Here is a 21,425-nt window from a genome sequence, read left to right as displayed (position 1 = left end):
CAACCGCCGTACTCTGCAGCCAATACTGGATTGGATTCCAAGGTGTGCACTCAGTTCACAAAGGGGATTATTGGCCAGAGTTGTTGAACCTCACTTTTGCCCTGCATGAACTGAAAGTTCGCCCCAGAATAGGACATTCCACTTTCACTACACATTATAGGGAAAGTTCACTAATGGAAGGCAAGCTGTCTTGCAGAGAAGCTTGGCCATTGTTTCGGATCTCAGAAAGATCAACTTTTGGGGGGCAGGTGGGGTGTGACCCTGTCTTCACTATCAAGAACAGTATGTTTCTGAATACTAGTTTCTAGGAATCACAAGTGTGGAGAGCACTGTTGCACTCAGGGCTTGCTTATGGATTCCTCTAAGCACCTGATTGGCTTTCTTATTTTTAAACTACCATTGCTGCAAAAGAAAGAAAGAAAGAAAGAAAGAAAGAAAGAAAGAAAGAAAGAAAGAAAGAAAGAAAGAAAGAAAGGCAGGCAGGCAGGCCTGGGTATAGTATTTTGGTCCAGCACTAGCTAAAAACCAGCAGAGTACCTTTTGTGATTGCTTTGTTAAAGGAACAATAGCTATGATATGGGATTCTTTACCCCATTCCTAATTCCTTCTCTTCCTCCTCATTTAAGTACCAGTCCATTACCAGGAGGTCCCAGGCTTAGTTACAAAAAAATAAAATTCAGCATTAAAAGAGGTTAAAACAAATGACAGTCACAGAAACAGAAAAGACACATTGAAGATAAATATGTGCATCTTCAGCACCAATGTTTCCTAAACTTGGGTCTCCAACTGTTTTTGGACTACAAATTCCATCGTCCCCAGCTAGCAAGGCCAGTGGTCAGGGATGATGGGAATTGTAGTCCTCAAACAACTGGGGACGCAAGCTTTGGAAACGCTGTTCGGCATTCTCTGAAAGCCATAAAGTGAAGGTGCCAGATGCACGTCTGTGGTTAAGGAATCCCACAACTCAGCCCCCAACCTATTTATTTTGTTGGTACCTATTGATAACTTCTCAACCTATAGTATATCCAAAGCATATTAACTTTTCAATGAGTGCTTACCATTTTGATTTATTAATTACGCAAATTAAAAGTTTTGTACACACCAATTGGTGTAATAAATAAATAAATCACAAATTAAAATGTTCCACTGTATTGGCTTTATTACATGTTGATAAGTTCTATCTTTATATTGCCCTAACACCTGTAGCACACAGACACAAACATTTGCTTCTGGGAATATTTTCATTAATATTGGTGTTAGTACAGTTTCTCTCCTCTCCAAGGGGATAATGAGAAATGTTCATATATGAAACAGATGCAGAGTAACTAATTACTTTTCACTGAGCATCTGAAGAAGCTTCTGATAGCTGAACCCACAGAAACGCCAGTCACTATACTAGGTCCCAGCCTTGACCATAACGTTTGTTCTTTGAGTCCCAGACATGTGGAAGGGGCTGGAGCCCTGTCAATAACTGTGTCTGGTCACTCAAGGGAGATTAGACATTCAGTCTGTGGTCACATCCTACTACTACACTAAGGGAAAGTTGGTCACCCTAATAATTCTGCGGTTTAAAATTTTGATGAAATATATTTATCTATTTTAATTAATTATTGCTTTTGCATCCCACTTTCTGCCAAGGAGTTCAAGATATCACACATGGCTCTCCCCCTGCCCATTTTATTCACGGCAACCCTGTCACCTGACTCTAACTTAGGTTAGAAGACAGTGACTGTCCCAAGGCCGCCTTGTGAGCTTCATGGTTAAGAGAGAATCTCCCAAGTCCTAAATTGACCTGCTAACCAATACGCTACACTTGCTCACCACGCTGAGTCAGAATATTTAAATGTTCCGACCGAGCATCAATCAGTCTGTCAAATATCTATCACAGTCAACCGACCATTAAAGAAAGTACACACTGTAAAAATATATATCTAATCATAGCCTCAGAAGAAGAAAAGCTACCAATCATAGCAGCCTATGAGCTATCACAATACTCAAATATATTTCCTCCCCTCCCCTGGAAAATGTTCAGAAAGGTCTCCAATGACCTTAGTCAAGGGGGAGCAATAGGGCGTCCTCAAGATGATGTTGAAGGTCAGCTCAGCTCAGCTCTGTATGCCTGGCCATTGGACATAGTAGCAGTGGCTGATGGGAGTTGGAGTCAAACAACAACTGCAGGCATCATATTGGCAACTGCCAATATGTACTTAGGAGTATGCCAGATATCACCCATTTTGTATTTGTGGGTAACAGCAGAACTGTTGAGACAGTGGAAGATTTCCTCAACATTTTAAGGAAATTCACCAAATTTTCCCAGACATCTCAGCGATTTCCGCCCTGACACTGTTACTGACTACTATATTCCAGGAAATTCAAGACTTATGGCAACCCTACTCAACATGAATATTGACTTCTTCATGCATGCTTCTCACCGTCCAATTTCTCCTTTCCCTGATCTGCTGTTGCTTTGATATCATTGTTTATTATGCTCTATTTCCTGGGAATAGACGCATGGACAATACTAGCCATGTGGGGGGAAACCAAATGACACTTTGTCAACATAGAGCCAGAGCTGGCAGTATGTTGATATCACTGAGGACACAGACTAGCGTAGCCTTCAGTGGACAAACACATCATCTCTCTTTCTCCATTGTAGCTGAAATATTGCTAAAAACTTGGAGGCTGTTCTCCATGGACCTAAATGTTCAGAAAAGGTGCCCCTCCTTTTGACCAGCTTTATAGAAGGTGTCAAATGAAGATGCAAACTCAAAACTGCTTCCACAACAGAAAGTTTAACCTTCAGAAACAACAATTCAGGACTAATGGGTACAATAAAACCCCTCAACGATATAACATGCTTGACATCAAAAGCAAACGCTCTTTCAATAGAATAATGCTGTAACTGTTTCCTTCCTCCCAGCTGTTCAGGATAATTTGACATTTTTCATTACTTGTTGGCTAACAAGGGTCTGGATATTGCAACTAGAAGCTTATTTATTTCGTAATGTATCATAATGTGTCCAGGTGCTTTACTGCTCCCTATGTCTGGCTGTGACTTGATTTAATTTTTTGAAGCCTATAAGAAGCAAATGTTGCAAGTAGAGCCTTTTTCTAGATCCATTTGGCAGCTTGGAATCTGATTTGCTTTCTGAGAGCAAGGTTATATTCACTTGACTGGCTTAAAATGTGTTGATTTCAAAAGCTCATTTTTGTATTGACGACATCCTCTTTGTGTTTCAACATCAGTGCCGAACTAGAAAAGTCAGCATTGTTAAGTGCATTTATTTTCCCCCCCTCCATGGTGTTCCTTTGTAATAGATGGTTATTATTTCTATGCTTAGTAACATGTTCTGAAACCATGAATTGTTTTAATTCAGTTCTTGGCATTTCCACTTCAATTTTTATTTTTATTTTTGCGGGGGAGGGGGGGAGAGAACATGTGGAAATTCTCTAGAATTTTAGTGCACATTTTGCCTGACATGCATATTTTTGAAGAGCCATTTCCCTAATTATAGTGTGTTTCTGTACATTATTTTAATTGGTAGATGCATTTATGTACACATTACTTTGATGGGAAATTGTGTTGCAAAATTAAGAGAATTTCAAATTGCTATGGTCATAAACAGGAGGTGGTTCTACCCTTACTTTATAGCTGATTCCCTTTGCTGAATGTAATTGGAAGGGCCAAAATATCAACCAGTCACTGTCATCACACAATCTCTTTCACAATTCACTAGTCATTTGTATTTGCCTTTTTTCAATTTACTGAGACATAGCTTCATTCCTGGGTGACTAGAATGGAGGGGGTGGACATTTCTCCTGAATGTATGTGGAAGAGTTCAAGGGGAAGTACACTAGTATCCTGTAGCCAGGACATGGGAATGGATCCAATGGCCTTCTCACCTCATAGTGGCTGGTCAACAGAAGCCAGGCACCATGGTAGCGTGAATTCTAATCCCTCTCTAATTGAGAATATTGCATTCTGCCCCCTCCCAGCTAGCCAGCTGATGCTGAAGTGAGAACTTATGGAGCCAAGTAATGATTCCCTCTTGATTCAGATTCGCCATTGGACCTGGAGAAGTTGCTCGCTCTGTGCTGTGGGACCAGTGTGTTGGTTTGGGGAAGATCAGTGGAAGGTGCAATAGCTCACAACTGGCAGGGTCAGTACAGATAAAAGAATGTAGAATTGGATGAAAAGATGTCACTATGTACCCAGAGGCAGTTGTTAAGGTGCCTTAATCAGAGACTCAGAGCTACTGGGCTCAGGAAGTCAGGGAATAGGCACTTTGAGGACAATCTGACTCATTCATCCAAAGTTCAGGTTGTGGTGATGAGAACAGAATTCTTTCACATAGAAGGTGTGGCTGGAAAAGACCAGGATGACAAATTACACTAAAGCACAAATCACTCTAAACATCGGGTCTGCAGTAATTAAGGCACTCCACTCAAGTGAGTTTTGAACCTAAATATTTAGATTTGATTTGTTTCAGAGCCGTTTAAAATTGATAAAATTGTGGCCCTTATTTAAACCCATGCCTTACCTCTTTATTTCTGGACTTGGAGATGAGTTCCAGAAAAGTGTATTTACTCTGTTAGAACTTAGTTTAGCACAGCTCTGTCTCCTGTTTCCATTTCTTTCTGTTACCTGCTCTCCAAGCACAGTCACATATTTCAATATGTCCTCTTTCCTCACCACTTTTGACTCTCTCAAAATTCTCCTAACCTGTCCACACAATGGTACAGCTTCCTCTAACTCCTTCTAGGAACACATACAACTCTTTTCCTTTGATTCTTTCCCCCCTGCACACTGTGGAAGAAATACATGTAATAGCTTCACTTTCAAACCCTTGGAAACTCATCCCTTAGTCCACATTTTCTCTACTTTCTTCTTAACCAAGATAATTTAATCCGAATTATTTTCCCTGCCCCCTGCAGTTTAGCTTGATTTTCAGAAATACAGATTTCTGGGAAGGTCACTTAGAAGTGATATTCTTAATCGTAGCCACAAATGTGTCCGATTTTCTCCTGGTTAACCATGAAGCAAGATCATTGATTCAAATTGCTCAGAGCTGTGTTCACAGCAAGCGAGTGACATTCCTCACCCAATCCTCTGTATCAAGATCTAGGGCTTGCTCTCCTATTGCCTTGCACCTTGTGGAGTCGTTTATGGCTATATCAATAATCACCATTGCTATTCAGTACCCTCCAGTGTACTTTAGTTAAACCCATCTAGGGATTAATAAAATGACCTTTCTGATTTTGTGCTACATTACTTCATATAACCATTTCCCCCTTTAAAAGCCACATGGTTGCTTTGAAGTTTAGGGATTTATCCCTCGCAGCTCCAAAGACTCTGGCTTTCTCTTTCCGTTGGACAGTATTATAACATCTTTCTATTTTTCTACTTGCTGGTTGTAAATCAAATGTTTGTTCTTCATGGACACTGAAGTTCTGAAATAATGGAAATGACTTCTAGGTTGTCCTCCACACACACCCTCCCCCCCAAAAAGCTCGACTTGCTCCTCCAACAAGTAATAGAAACATGACAATGATATGATGCTTCTTTACTTCCCCCAATTTTATCCAATGTATAACTTTCTAAAACAATGAGCAAAAGAGGATTGCAGACAATAAGAATCCTCTTGCTCTTGGTTAAGAGCGGTGGACTTGTAATCTGGTGAACTGGGTTTGCGTCCCCACTCCTCCACATGCAGCTGCTGGGTGACTTTGGGCTAGTCACACTTCTCTGAAGTCTCTTGGCCTCACTCACTTCACAGAGTATTTGTTGTGGGGGAGGAAGGGAAAGGAGATTGTTAGCCACTTTGAGACTCCTTAAGGGGAGTGAAAGGTGGGATATCAAGTCCAAACTACTACTACTACTACTACTACTACTACTACTACTACTACTCTTCTTCTTCTTCTTCTTCTTCTTCTTCTTCTTCTTCTTCTTCTTCTTCTTCCTTCTCCTCCTCCTCCTCCTCATAATTCAAGTACTAGAAGAGAGGGAGAAGATATCTGCTACTGCTCCTTCTTTGGCCAATGCCTTAGGTCAGACTGTTTTTTCCCCTTGTGATGGTGCAGCAAGGAGAAGTCCAGTGGTCATTGTTCCTCTGGCAAATGGCACAGGCCAGAGTGATATTACACTTACTTTAAGGGACTGGGGGATCTGGATATAAGCTAGATGTAACTGGAAACAATGGGCGGCCATAACTCTGAGAACCTTGAGTACAATCCTGTGAAAGTAAGTGCATCTAAGTCCAATTGAAATGGACTGAAATTCAGCCCTTGCGGCCTTGATTCTCAAGAAAATCAGGACAGAGATGTTGCCTCTATTCAGCAGCTGAATGCTATCCACAGGGCCCCCAACTACACGTTTATCCCTTATAATTTATGAGAAAGAGAAGCTGTTCATTGACTTGTCTACTAAGTTCAGTTTCAATATTCCTGTATTTGTCCACACTCTGCATGTCAATAATTATGGCCCATCTCTGCCATTGCCCTGGGCTGTAGTGCACAACATTGGATCCCCTGCCCCATATAGGCAAGTTTCCTATTTGATATTTTTTGCACTTTGTAAAACCTTGGGGTACACCCAATTTTCTGATACTACTCTTGAACTACCCCCCCCCATTCTGGTGCACGGCTCCACCAGAAAACTGAATTCTTCAAAGAGTATCATATTTAGACACAAAATACATGCCCTCCAGTACTCTTGATTGCATAAGTTTAATGCACAGCTTTCCAGGATAAATTATTAACTCAGCAATTATTAGCATGGATGAAAAATTTAAGTATTATTTTAATAACTCATTATGTGACTTCAAAATACGGTAGAAACGTGTTTGTTTTTATTTTGGTCTATATGGATTACCATATGGATCCCCATATGTCAACAGTCTCATGATTAGCATGCTAATTTTCACAAAGCCCAATTGTTTCGGAAGGCATTAAATCTTCTGTAGTCATTTAAGAACATAGAGGCTTGCTGGATCCCACCAATGTCCCATCTAATCCAGCATTCTGTTCTCACATTGGCCAACCAGATCCCTGCATTGAACTGGCAAACAGGACCTGAGCACAAAAGCACTCTCCCATTTTGTGGCTTCCAACAACTGATATTCAGAAGTATTACCACTTCTGACCATGGGGGCAGAACATAGCCATTGTGACTAGTAGCCATTAATAGCCTTATCCTTCATGAATTTGTCCAATTCTCTTTTAAAGGCATTGACATGGGTGGCCATCACAGTTTCTTATGGGAGTGAATTCAATGAAAACTGTGCACTATATGAATAAATACTTTTTTTATCAGTCCTGAATCCTCCATCAGTGGATGTTCAAGAGTTCTAGTTTCACTGGATGTTCTAGAGTTGTAGCATTATAGAATCATAAAATCGTAGAGCTGGAATGGACCCAAGAGTCATTTAGTCCAACTCCTTTGCAGTGCAGGAATCTCAGCTAAAGCATCCATGACAGATGGTCATCCAACCTCTGCTTACAAAACCTCCAAGGAAGAAGGGTCCACAACCTCCCAAGGAAGACTGTTCCACTGTTGAACAGCTCTTACTTTGAGAAAGCATTTCCATGTGTTAAGCTGGAATCTCCTTCCTTGTAACTTGAAGCCATTGGTTTGAGTCCTACCCTCCAGAGCAGAAGAAAACAAACTTGTTCCCTCTTCCATGTGACAGCCCTTTAGATATATGAAGATGGCTATCATATCTCCTTTCAGTCTCCTCTTTGACCTCAACAGGACCTCCTCTGACCTCCTCACCACCTCAACATTATTCCATAATTTCTTAACATTCTCTGTGTACCTCTGGCTACTTCTGATGGTTTTCTGATAACAACAACAAACATTTCAAGTAGAGGTCATTTAATACTTTTCCAATGTATCCTATTAAAGATGTAAACCTGTACCCACTTATGCTGAAATCTATGGAACCATCTATGATTCACATCTACATTCCTATGCATAATAACATGGAAGTCAATCTTACTTAAATCAATGGATCCTACTTCTAAGTAAGCATAGCTAGGAGTAGCTTGTGCATCTCATTACATGGCTGGTTTCTCAGAACTTTCCAGATCAATCTTAGAACTCAATAAGTCACCTTAAAATGTATTTGTTGTGGTGTGTGTGTGTGTGTGTGTGTGTGTGTGTGTGTAGGATATTGATAGATGATAGTAGGATTAGTAGTGCCACAGTAATGTTATCTTGAAAACTCATGCTGCTATTTCAAGATACCACCAATCTCTCTGACATGTCAACAGTGACCTCTAATTGATTTACCTCCAGCAAGTCAGTTCACTTTGAAAGAAGGTGCTGAGGCCAAATAACTCTAGTAGCATTTTCCATTAAATTTCACTTAGTCTAACAATTTTAGTTATCCCATGTCATAACAGTTGCAAGGCATGTCCATTTTGTACTTTTCATAACTGGGCAAGTTGCTTATCTGGTGCAAACGGAGGAAATTTAATTACACTGTTGAAAAACTTAAAGAGACATCATCTGGTCAGCCCACTTAAGTTAGTGCAGATAAAATATTGTAGCTGGTGTGTGTGTGTAGGCAAATCTAAAAAAGGCAAAGGCAAATCTCAAGGCAAATGTAAAAAAAAAAAAAAAAAAAGGAAGTATAAACATTGACAACTGGGAAACACTGGCCTGTGAGCACTACAGTTGGAGAACGGCCTTTACCAAAGGTGTCATGGGCTTTGAAGACACTCGAACTTAGGACGCAAGTGAGAAATGTGCTAAGAGGAAGGCATGCTTGGCAAATCCACACCGTGATCAACTCCCGCCCGGAAACCAATGTCCCCACTGTGGAAGGACATGTGGGTCCAGAATTGGCCTCCACAGTCACTTACAGATTCACTGTTAAGACCATGTCTGTGGAAGACAATCTTACTCGGCTACAAGTGATTGCCAAAGAAGAAGTGTGGAGATTGTATGTAACCGTCTTCTTGAAGTGTTTGAAGGTAAATGAGGAAAACAAGGCAGAAATATAAAAACCTCTCTTCAAGTGTCCTAAACTAACAAGTGAGGGGCTGGAGGAACAAGTCCAACAGTTTCCATTGGGAAGATTGCTTCTGCTCATGTAAGCTCTTCACATGAAGTGGAATCCTGATTTTCCATGTTTCTGCATCATGGCAGGAATCTTTGCAAGCAGATGCAAACTCCTTGCTTCACACATTCACCCTCAGTTTTGCAGAGGGCAATGGAGATGGGGTGCACCATCACATGTAAATTTGTCCAGTTACAGGAACTCTTGTAGGGAGCTAAATTCTGATTGCTTCATGCTGCCGTATGGTCATGGCCCTTGATGTTGCGGCACTGTGGTCTAACCCACTGAGCCTCTTGGGCTTGCTGATCAGAAGGGTGATGGTTCGAATCCCCATGACAGGGTGAGCTCCTGTTGCTCTGTCCCAGCTCCTGCCAACCTAGCAGTTTGAAAGCTCACCAGTGCAAGTAGATAAATAGGTACCTCTGTGGTGGGAAGATAAACGACATTTCCATGCACTCTGGTTTCTGTCATGGTGTTCTGTTGCACCAGAAGCGGTTTAGTCCTGCTGCCCACATGACCTGGAAAGCTGTCTGTGGGCAAACGCCAGCTCCCTCGACCTGAAAGCGAGATGAGTGCCACAACCCCATAGTCACCTTTGACTGGGCTTTACTGTCCAGTTAAGAGCTGGACCATAAAGAAGGCTGATCACCAAAGAATTGATGCTTTTGAATTATGGTGTTGGAGGAGACTCTTGAGAGTCCCATGGACTGCAAGAAGATCAAACCTCTCCATTCTGAAGGAAATCAGCCCTGAGTGCTCACTGGAAGGACAGATCCTGAAGCTGAGACTCCAATACTTTGGCCACCTCATGAGAAGAGAAGACCGTCTGGAAAAAAACCTGATGTTGGGAAAGATGGAGGGCACAAGGAGAAGGGGACGACAGAGGACTAGATGGTTGGACAGGGTTCTCGAAGCTACCAGCATGAGTTTGACCAAACTATGGGAGGCAGTGGAAGACAGAAGTGCCTGACGTGCTCTGGTCCATGGGGTCACGAAGAGTTGGACATGACTAAACGACTAAACAACAACAACAACAAACTGCCCAGTGGTCCTTTACCTTTACCACAACAAGTAGTACTCCCTAACAGGAAGTGTTTGCAAATTCAACACTTCATGGGAACCAGGCTGCCAGCACCTGATTTTGAGTAGCCATCCATTTGTGAGAGTTACACATTTTACTTTCCCTCTCATGACTCACTCAGAGAGAGAGAAAGATCCACAGAGGGGGGAAATGATATTCTGTTTCTGACTGCATTTTGCATTTAAGGTTTAATTAGCAATTTAACACATTTTGCATCCAGTCTGACCATCTTATCCATTTGCTGCCCACATCTTCCGCAAGGTTAAATATTCAGCTACTTAAAATAGTTCCATTTAAAGATTTTATTCCCCTGCTCTGAGAAATGTTACTGATCTCATTGAAACTCTTAAACTTCCCACATAGTTCCTACATATATTTTGCTGGGTTAGGTCCTACAAACTTTGCTACAAATTTGCCTCAAAGCTCTGTGACAACTTGCCTCAAAATGTTAACATGGCACAAGTTCAGTGGAGACTGGTTTTCCTAGGGCAAACAGGGCCCTGCCCTGCCAAAGAGAACTGCAAACAAAAACTTTAACCCTCATCTAATGCTGGAGAAAAGAGAGGAGAGGATCATACTAATGGTTTTGGGGGTGCTTTTTCTACCCCAATGCAATTTCCGCTGTATGATATATGGTGACAGACTATCTCATATTTCACCGTCATATCTGGGCTTCTACCTTACCCCATGGCTCCTCAGATGGCATAACGGACGTATTTATTTCTGCTAATTATATCAACATTCTTCAAGTTATCTTTGAAACTATCCTACCGATATTTTTCCTGAGCAGGATTTCACAAATCAGGCACAATTCAGTAGAAAGTCTAAGAAACGAAAGGAAATTTGATTTTGTCTGTTTATTACATGTTTGCCTGTCTCTTATATGTTTGTGTTCCCTTTCTCACTGTATTAATTTCAAAATATGCACCAGCTTTGAAGGCAAGTTGAATAAAACAGATGTTTTTCACACATCAAATGAAGACAAATATTCCATCTGCTTTATGGGAAGATAATCACAGAATGATATAGTGATGCAGGAGATGATTTTGTCTGCTCACTTTTATTTTCACTCTTGTCTACATTTCAACCACATATTCAGAGTATCTTTTGATAGCGCTTTCTCCCCCTTAATTTCCCTTCAGTCTGTTCAAGGAAATGTGAATATATAATGAGCATCAATAATTATAGAGTGCATCTTCCTCCCAGACATTTTCTGAAATAATTAGCAAAACAGTACCCCCGCCCTCCGTACCAAGAACAGTTGAGGTAGACAGAGCAGTTGAAAACTATCCAATTTTATTTTACTTTTCTGTGCTTTTCTGTATGTGGAAAAGCTGGTAGCTTTGGTTTCTTATACAGTGGTACCTCCGGTTACAAATGGGATCCGTTCCGGAGGTCCAGCCAGATCCCGAGGTTTTTTTAACCCGAGGAGAAGCGGTAGACCACTTCTGCGCATGCACGTGGTCTTCCGGGTTTGCCGCTTTCACAACCTGAAGTTTACGTTGCCCAAGGGTAACATAACCCGAGGTGCTACTGTGCAATGAATTCTGGTTGTTTGACCTGTTCCAAAGTACAACCAGACATTATAAGAATTATCAAGATATTTATCACAAGCAGATTCTTTGGAATCCTATATTTCCGTGCCTACTTACTGATGTCCACAAGAGCTTTTACAAACTGCTGTGTTAGGAGACCCTAGTACAGTGGTACCTCGGTTTTCGAATGTCTCCGTTGACAAACGTCTTGGTTTTCGAACGCTGTAAACCCAGAAGTAAATGCTTTGGTTTTCAAAGGCTTTTTGGAAGTCAAGCATGCCACACAGCTTCCATTTCAGTTTTCCGTTTTGAGCTTTCCGTTTTGAGGCTTCCATATTGAGTTTTCGGATTTCGAACATTTCAGAACTTGAATGGTCTTCCAGAATGGATTACGTTTGAAAACTGAGGTACCACTTTAGTAATTTGCATGGTGGGCAAAGTCTAAAGAGTGAGGGCTTTGGCCCCAGCAGAATCATTTGCTTGACCCCCATAGGGACTCCTGGAGCTCCCTAACACTTGGAAATTTTCCAGAGTCCTCAGATTAGCTCAGAATAAGAAGTGCCTAGAAAAACATGTACACTTCACAATCTTGAAACAGACAAATGTTTACAGCTTTAATATAAGAGCTGTATCGGACAAGCTTTGTGCCACTCCTGTAACACACATCTAATCAATTAGGACAATTAACATACCAATAATTAATTGGTGAGTAAGTAAAATGGGATGGTGACAGCAACATGGGTTTAGGAATGTGACTTGGTTTTTTTTATTATTATAGAGAAACTAAGAAAGCACCCCCTTTCTTCCAATTATTGACCATGCTATAGGGTGGTGAAGAGATGGAACACAGGAAAGATTCACTTACAGCATATGCACTTTATCAAGCTTTATCAGCAGGGAAGATGAAAGTGATGGAGAACTCCAGTCCTTTTCTCAGCTTGTTCAGAAAGAAAAGGGGAATAGCAGCATGCTTGGGGGAACTGTGAGGTTTGCAGATGTACACATTTTTATAAATAATAATAATACAAATAATAATAAAGGAGCACCCCACCCCAAATCCAGCAGAATGAGAGCTGAAGCTTGTCGATGAGCTACAGGAAGATAATGGGAAATGGAGAAAGGTCAAGTGGGATGTTTAAGGTGGAATGGTGTAACATGAAGCAGAGCTTGGCCGGCTGGGTGGAACCATAAACACAACTATTAGTGCATGATAATAATAATAATAATTTATTATTTATACCCCACCCATCTGGCTAGGTTTCCCCAGCAACTCTGGGCAGCTTCCAGCAAAATATTAAAATACAATAGTCAGTGAAACATTAAAAGCTTCCCTAAAGAGGGACACGGGTGGCGCTGTGGGTTAAACCACAGAGCCTTGGACCTGCCGATCAGAAGGTTGCGGTTCAATTCCCCGCGATGAGGTGAGTTCCCGTTGCTTGGTCCTTGCTCCTGCCAACCTAGCAGTTCAAAAGCACGTCAAAGTGCAAGTAGATAAATAGGTACCACTCTGGCGGGAAGGTAAATGGCGTTTCTGTGTGCTGCTCTGGTTCGCCAGAAGCAGCTTAGTCATGGTGGCCACATGACCCGGAAGCTGTATGCCAGCTCCCTCGGCCAATAAAGCGAGATGAGTGCCGCAAAAACAGAGTCGGTCACGACTGGACCTAATGATCAGGGGTACCTTTACCTTTAAACAGAGCTGCCTTCAGATGTCTTCTAAAAGTCTGGTAGTAGTTTTTCTCTTTAACATGTGTGCCTGGAGTTGTTCACCAACCACTTGCTCAATCACCTTGTCCAAGAATGGAAGATTTGAGACTGGGCGTTAGCTGGCCATATTGGCCGGGTCTAGAGATGTTTTTTTAAGAAGTGGTTTAATGACTGCCTCTTTCAGCAGGTCTGGGAAGGCTCCCTTACAGAGAGAAGCATTCACCACCCCACAAAGTCCATCACCCAGCCCTTCCCCACTAGCTTTTATAAGCCAGGATGGGCAAGGATCAAGGAGACAGGTGGTTGGTTTCACTCGTCCAAGCAGCCTGTCCACATCCTCGGAGGTAACAGATTGGAATTGATCCCATGCAACTTGACTAGACAGGACTCTAGCACTCTCCTACCCTGGCCCTGCTCCCACGCTCCCAAATCTGAGCGACTTTATCTGCAAAAAAACTTTGCAAAATCATTGCAGGAGATCATGTGGCCCGTACTGGGCTCCAGTGGAGCAGGTGGTTCCACTAAATTGCAAACCACCTGAAAGAGTCTCCTGCTGCTGTTTTCTGCAGATGCAATAGAGACCAATGATAACTCACTAGCATTTTTTTGAAAGTCTCGGTTGTGTCTATGTGTGTGTATCACTTTCTCCAGGTATTATAAATGGTCTCTTGACACAGAATAAGCTCTTCTGAAAAGTATTCTTAGGCATGGTTTCTTGACATAGAATAAGCTTTGCTGAAAAGTTCTTTGGATTATTTCTACATTCTCTGCAAAGGCATAGTTTGGAGCAAAACTTTCCCTATTGTGTTTCGGATGACTTTTCTCCATGCGCTACCTTCAGAAGTTCTCTTCCTGCAATTCACTGGGATTCATTTCCTTTGTTAGCATGTCTGTATATGGCTTCAGGGTGCAAGCAGCATAACTGTATCTTAAATAATACCTGCTTTTTTATTACTATTTTTTAAAAAAATGATATTATTGTGATCTGCAGACCAGTTAAGAGGAGGTGGTTATCTAAGATGGTTTAACCTTGATAACTTCAGTGAGACTAGGGACAAATTCCAGCAATCAGTTTAAAAGACACCAAATGTGTAAAAGGCTCATTACCCTCCAACTTGTTCCCCTATTGTCAGGTAACTGCTTGAGCTAACAACAGGGGCAGATCCATAAATGCTGGCCAGTGATAACAAGTTGGCAAGTGTAACTTATTAAATGAAAGCTACAATTTCAGGTGACCTAGCCTGAATCAGGTTAAGTTGCAACCTGTTTTGGGGAAAGGTTGCTGGGCCACTGTCATATCTACCTCAGCAACTTTTAAATTTGACTCAGTGTTGGTCTAGAATTCACCACCCAGATTCCTGTTTTTGTCAGACACAAGAATTGTACAGCACATATTTTTAAAATGGCTCTAGTGGTTGCAAGTTAAACTGGTCCAGAACCTCAAAGCACAAAATTATTTGACCTTGGGATTATTTAGTGTGTGTTCTTTCCCCTATGAACTCATATAGTTTCTTTGACCAACAAGTTTCAGAAGATATTTTGATATGTGGAGTAACCTTACTCTGTCCTTTATATGCCAGTCTTTCTAGAAGAGCTGTCAATATGCTCTCTAATAAAATTTCGGGGCAAAAGAAGAGCCTGTTGGTCCGTACTAACAACAACAACAACAACAACAACAATTTATTATATATATATATGCTACCCATTTTACTGGGTTACCCCTGCCACTCTGGGCAAAGCGCGTTCTCACTAAAGGAGAGCACGTGTTGCGGATGGGGCCAGGCAAAGCACCCCGTAGTTGCTAGGCAGGATAGATTGAAGGGGCCTGGCTTGGATTGGTGGTTGGTGTTGCTGGGGTAAATTTGATGTTGCCAATTTGGGGGTGGGAAAAGAGGTTATTTAAACAAGGTTCACAGCAAGCTGCTTTCTCTTTCGCTGTGGGCACCGGATCACCCGCCCGCCCTCCCTTTTGGGCTTGTGCTTTGACCTTGCTATGCCTGTCATGGGGTCGTCCGCCTTGGTGCGGGGGCCTGGTAGGAATTTTTCCATTTGGCTGATTAGTGTGTGCCATTTGGTTTTTGCCTACTGCATAGCAAATCGTCACAACTTGTAAGGTTGGCGGTTAGGCCTTGGTTTAAATTGGTTGGTGGAGGGGTATGGATTGACTGTGCCTGCCCCTCTAATGCTGCTGCTGCACGGGAATTCCGTTAAAGGAATTCAGGGGCTTACCATCCTTTTGTCCAAACCCCTGGAATCGGGTTTGGGCCGCGTAAGCCCCTGGGAGCATGCGGGGAGAAGCTGAGGGTCTGTGCCACAGCTCCAGTTATCCCTGATCTTGTTCCTCCACACTGGCTTTCGCTGGAATCCGGGAGTCAGTGCTGTCCCCCAAGGCGGGGGGATGGGGGGACGGACAGATAGGCATAACCAATGCCTAAGCAACCACTCACAATTTGTATGTTTAATAAAGTTGTGGCCAAAATTATGCCAAAAACCTTAAACAAAAATTTATGAGTGATGTGTGGGTTATTGGGGTTGGGGTGTTTTGGGGGACCTCAGCACGCAACTTCCAACAAATTTAAACACAACAAGACGTCAACCATTATAAACTTCCCTTCAGATGTCCTCTAAAAGTCAGATAGTTATTTATCTCCTTGACATCTCATGGGAGGGCGTTCCACAGGGTGGGTGCCACTGCCGAGAAGGCCCTATGCTTGGTTCCCTGTAACCTCACTTCTCTCAGTGAGGAAACTGCCAGAAGATCCTAAGAACTGGATCTCAGTGTCCAGGGTGAATGATGCGGGTGGAGATCCTCCTTCAGGTATACAGGGCCAAGATTGTTTAGGGCTTTAAAGTCAGCACCAACACTTAGAATTGTGCTTGGAAATGTACCAATCGACAAACACATAAGACGTCTCTGGCTTCAGAATATCAGAGCATCAGTCTAGGATTAGGAACAATGTAATTTACACTCCTTTAGTATAGCATTTCATTCAAGTGTCAAATTTGGTTGAAGATATGACATTTTTCATAATTTGGGTATATCTTGGTCCTGTAGAAAGAGCAAAGGAAATTCTTATGCAGAAAGAAACTAGATTTATTTTTCTACTTGATTGTTTGCATCCCTCAGGTTTGAATACTGTGATTGATTATAGTTGCTTTCTATGAGTCATTACTAATGCTTGTATGTATAACACCTGTGTATGGATAAAGTTTGTTTTACATTTGTTGTTTTAAAGGGGTCACTTTAAGAAGAAAGCCTTACAGCTGCAGATTGCTGTCGCCTGTAACCAAAATCAATGCTGTGCCTGTCTATATAATCTAACATTATAATGGTTGTTGTTCACTGCAGAAATCACTATGTTATAAGTTCTATTATCTTGATACTTCATATATGGTATGTACTTCTAAAGCACAATTGTTTATATAATTTTAATTTGTTAAAATATGTTGAATTGCGACATTATATTCATTTATATTACTTAGAATATGTACAACTGATGAAGCCCATGAGAGCGAGTTCCATGGCTTTGATATACTACATATGAATATGTACAGTGGTGCCCCGCAAGACGAATGCCTCGCAAGACGAAAAACCCGCTAGACGAAAGGGTTTTCCACTTTTCGATGCGCTTCACAAGACGATTTTCCTTATGGGCTTGCTTCGCAAGACGGAAACGTCTTGCGAGTCTTGCGATTTTTTTCGCCCCCCCTTTTTCTAAGCCGCTAATAGCCTTTTAGCCGCTAATCCGCTAAGCCTTTAATAGCCGCTAAACCGCTAATAGCGCTAATCCGCTAAGCCGCTAATAGGGTTGCTTCACAAGACGAAAAAACCGCTAGACAAAGAGACTCGCGGAACGGATTATTTTTGTCTTGCGAGGCACCACTGTACCACTGATGAAACAAGGCATTATTCTGGAAATCCTTGTCAACACTGTGGAACTGTTGTTGTTGTTGTTTAGTCATTTAGTCGTGTCCAACTCTTTGTGACCCCATGGACCAGAGCACGCCAGGCACTTCTGTCTTCCACTGCCCCCCGCAGTTTGGTCAAACTCATGTTGGTAGCTTCGAGAACACTGTCCAACCACCTTGTCCTCTGTCGTCCCCTTCTCCTTGTGCCCTCCATCTTTCCCAACATCAGGGTCTTTTCCAGGGAGTCTTCTCTTCTCATGAGGTGGCCAAAGTATTAGAGCCTCAGCTTCAGGATCTGTCCTTCCAGTGAGCACTCAGAGCTAATTTCCTTAAGAATGGATAGGTTTGATCTTCTTGCAGTCCATGGGACTCTCAAGAGTCTCCTCCAGCACCATAATTCAAAAGCATCAATTCTTCAGTGATCAGCCTTCTTTATGGTCCAGCTCTCACTTCCATACATCATACTGGGAAAACCATAGCTTTTACTATACAGACCTTTGTTGTAGTAGGCTCCAATTTGGGCTTTATGAACATATGTGGAACAGAAATCTGCAGATATTTGGTTGTTATGAATGAACTGATTTATTGGGACTTCCATCTATATTATTGCACTTTATGTGTTGTTTATGTGCAAGATATTTGATATTCTCTGAAATGGGCATTCCGAGGGTTGACAGGACTAGGTTTTAGAATTCACTGCTAATTTTATTATGCCAGATTAACAGAAGGACTGGCTGATTGGTCTATTTATGTGTAAATGTTCAAAAGTGACATACAAATCAAATTTTAAAATAAACCAACAGTAAAGCCAGCATAGTTGGTGATGCCCAGTCTGTCCCCACCTCTTCTCTCTTATACAGTTAGCAAGCTGTCATGTCTGGTTGTCTAAAACATCCCTTTAGCAGTACTTGGGAACAGAGATTTTGGCTGAAGTTACGTTTTGTGGCAAACTTTGAGATTCTTGCACCTGTGATATTTTGACAGAGCCTGAAACAGCTTGGGAAAGACTAAGTCACTGCTCAAAACACCCAAGGAATTTCAAGATAAGAAAAAAACATTGGCAGTAGAACTAAACACCCCAATTAGTGTTGCAGGAATGAAGAGAGCAGGATGAGCTCCAGAATTATTATTTTTTAGCACAAAAGTGATTATGTTCTCTGCCAGAGAACCAGTATAATTGACAGGCTCTTGTTGCTCTGGCAAATTAATGAGGTGACAACGAAGCTTCGATTTTTCCTATTGTTTGTGACACATTAGCATACAGTAAACCCAATAATGATGAAAATAGTCAAGCAGAGGCTAGTTACTTGTGTCCGTTCTTTTGTTGGCATTCCTACTTCATGTTAGCACATTAAATGCTAGCACTTTATGACAAGGTTGTTCACATTTCTCACGCAAAGCTAAAGGATACACTTTGCTAAAGCTTAATATTTGTTAAAGGTTGAACCTAAGCAATTGGACTTAAGCACCACTGAGTTCAATGAAGCTTATTCCCAGGTAACAATGGATAGGATTGCAATTGTGCCACATGTTTCATCGGGAATATGAAGAAGCCAGGTCTCTCTAGGCAAATTACAACAGCATGCTGCAATACCCTTTGCTAGTTCACAATTCTATGATTGTCAGAGGATTTTAATTTCTGGATTTTTTTTTGATTTTTTTTTTTTTTTTTGCTATTTGCTGTTGTATGTGCATCATATACTGATCTGCACTTGTGGAATCTCCTTGTAGGTGTGACAACGAAATCTGTCATAGTGGGCTGTTGCACTTAAAATTTTACCATTCTATCACAATTAATGGCATAATTGTGTTTTGTACTTGATGGAACCTTGGTGATTTAGTTGGTGCTTGTATCTGTCTAATGTAGAAATAATGTGCACATTAGAATAAGTTCTTGCATTTCCCCCCAATTACTGAATGTGATTTAATTGACAAAATTAAACACAGAGACCATTAGAAAGAATAAAAAGGTTGAGGGTGGATTTAACAACATTTTGGCAAATTCTGCTGTCCTGAAATAACAGCTTGCAGCTGTATTGAAGGCTGGGGAAATATGAGAAACACATAAGGGTGCTTTACCTTGAAAGGTATGCATGTTAGTTCCACTAAGATTGGTAGAAATATGAAGTGAAGATATCAAGTCCTTCACAGGTTAAGTAGTGAAGAGCTGTAGCTCTGAAAATCAAGTGCAGAGAAGCAGTAACATGGGGCAAGGGACTGTGAACAACCATAGGGGTGTTCAAGCGCCACCCTCAACAATCACATCCAATATATGGAGGGTGGGGCAGGACTAATCCTGCCATCCCCATCTAAGCTGCATTCCAACAACTATGTGGAGACCCTCCAAGTGTCCGTATTTTCTAGGAACAGACCTGGATTTACAGAAGCCATCACAGTTTCTGATTTGATCCTGGAATGTCCCACTTTTCCTTAGGATGTCCCCATTTTCATCAGAGAAATATTGGAGGGTATGGAGTTATCCGACCCTTGAGTTTAGGAGATAAGTAAGAACCTTTAGAAGACATCTGAAGGTAGGCCTGTATAGTGGAGTTTTTTTTAAAGATGTTTAATATCTTATTATGTTTTTATATATGTTGGAAGCCTCCCAGAGTGGCTGGGGCAAACCAGTCAGCGGGGCGGAGTATAAATAATAAAATTATTGTTGTTGTTGAATAGAACGTTCCTATTCTCACCGGAAAAATGTTGGAGGGTATGTATGCATTCAGAGGAAGGGTCCTGATATTTTGAGGGGGCTTCATCCAAGCTTTTGAAAGCAACCAATGTTAAGAGTTCAGTTGAATTACTCACAGATGCTCAGCTACTTCCAAGATGAACAGTGGGCTATTCATTAATCCCTTGAAAAATAAATAAATTGGTAGCTCCAGATTATATCATTAGGTTATGATTTGTTTCTCCACTGCTTTTTTTGGCCCAAAGCCCCCCCAGAGCAGTGAAAAGCATATTAATACAAAAGTACAATCAATGAAATCAATTAAATTATTGTGTTTATGGAATTCCCCTGAGAAACTCTCCTCATCTCATTAAAATATTATTGGTTTCCTCAGATGTTTTGCCCGAGGAAGAACCCGAGGAAGAACCCACCAAGTGTTTGAAGCAAAATTTTGTAGGCAACTTTAGTCAGGACTTCTGTTCTTCTAATTGTTGTGTGGGGGACACAGCTTGACACGCATGGGCCCCACGCAACTCTGAGGGACAGAATAATGTACACTGCTCTATTTTGCCTCAAAATATCTGTCCAGAATCAGTATTCTGGACAAAGACCATCCCCCATCTATGCCTGTGGAGCATTGCTACCATTTTATTCACTCACACTGAATGGAGCCATACTGCTTCCTTTTGTGTCTGTAAGATGTTTGTAGACACTTTTGCCCCCAAAGTAATTGCTAGTAAATTTAATTTAACTTATATCACAGGAAAGAAACTCACATCTTCAATTCAAATGAAGCATACCTTTCTGAAACAGCAACGTCTCTCCCCTCCTCCATTTTTTGTTATTTGTATAGCCAAAAGATGGCAGTACATCATCAACAATTCTGTTAATGCAACATTTGAGAACATGCATATCCTTGGGTCATCAGGAACAAACTGTATGCCTTTTAACAAAATATATGCAATTTTAAAAGCTGACCAGTCATTCCCTGCCTGCTCCCCTGTCTTTTTTAATCTGTCTCAATTCAAATTTAAGTCAAATGGTATGTGAGGGATTTCTCCTCTCTCCCTCTTTTAAAGCAGTCGCCTTTCACACACATATATTTTAAATACACACACAAATCCATTTAAATGTCTTCTTTAATGGGGCTTCTGCAACTTCTCATGAAAGGAGAATTTCAGACATTTTATTATTAAACACCAGCTTTGATTTTACAAAAAAAAGGTGTATTTTCTCATGACTACCATACTAATTCAGACTCAGAGGCATTTCCATAACTATAGCTGCAGATCTTAATCCCAAATTAGACCAAATTGAGGGCAACCCACCCTGGGGATGTTTTGCAGTGTAAGCAAGCAAAGGCATTGCCTTAGGCCAATTGAGAGAGACACCTCTAACATTAGACAACTTGCTAATTCAATACTACAATCCTGAGGATACAGGATGGGGCTGCTTAGACCACT

This window comes from Podarcis muralis, chromosome 9, assembly GCF_964188315.1.
Source record: "Podarcis muralis chromosome 9, rPodMur119.hap1.1, whole genome shotgun sequence".
Classification (NCBI taxonomy): Eukaryota; Metazoa; Chordata; class Lepidosauria; order Squamata; family Lacertidae; genus Podarcis; species Podarcis muralis.
The sequence above is the reverse complement of the archived record's forward strand: the minus strand, read 5'-3'. Positions refer to the sequence as shown.